This window comes from Penaeus monodon, chromosome 30, assembly GCF_015228065.2.
Source record: "Penaeus monodon isolate SGIC_2016 chromosome 30, NSTDA_Pmon_1, whole genome shotgun sequence".
NCBI classification, from domain to species: Eukaryota; Metazoa; Arthropoda; class Malacostraca; order Decapoda; family Penaeidae; genus Penaeus; species Penaeus monodon.
Genome location: NC_051415.1, coordinates 26,533,609 through 26,533,881, shown reverse-complemented (window position 1 = coordinate 26,533,881; position 273 = coordinate 26,533,609). Strand labels below are relative to the sequence as shown.

The following is a 273-nucleotide window of genomic DNA, read 5'->3' as shown; positions in this document are numbered from 1 at the left end:
CCAGAACTATGGAGGAGAATCAATGTATCCAGTGCCAAGGGTTAAAGTAACTGTTCAGTTACTGAAGAATTATGCCAAGTCTTAAAAAATATGTCTAGAAAAATGTTGGCTGTTATTTGAAAGAAGGTGAACATAAACTGCTATTCACTGTGAATTACAAAATCAACAGTTTGAACATACAAGATCATAACTTTATGGATATCCAACACAAACTATGCAACATTCTCTGTCTTGTTTCTTTTCCATACCACTCCAACCTTACCCCCCCCCCCC

The 273-nt window shown here is 37.0% G+C and overlaps 1 protein-coding gene across 1 annotated transcript in view; it reads right to left on the bottom strand.

Moving 5' to 3' along the window:
* The window catches only part of LOC119592672, a 12,375-nt gene that overhangs the window by 5,615 nt on the left and 6,487 nt on the right, over positions 1–273 (bottom strand). The window lies entirely within an intron of this gene.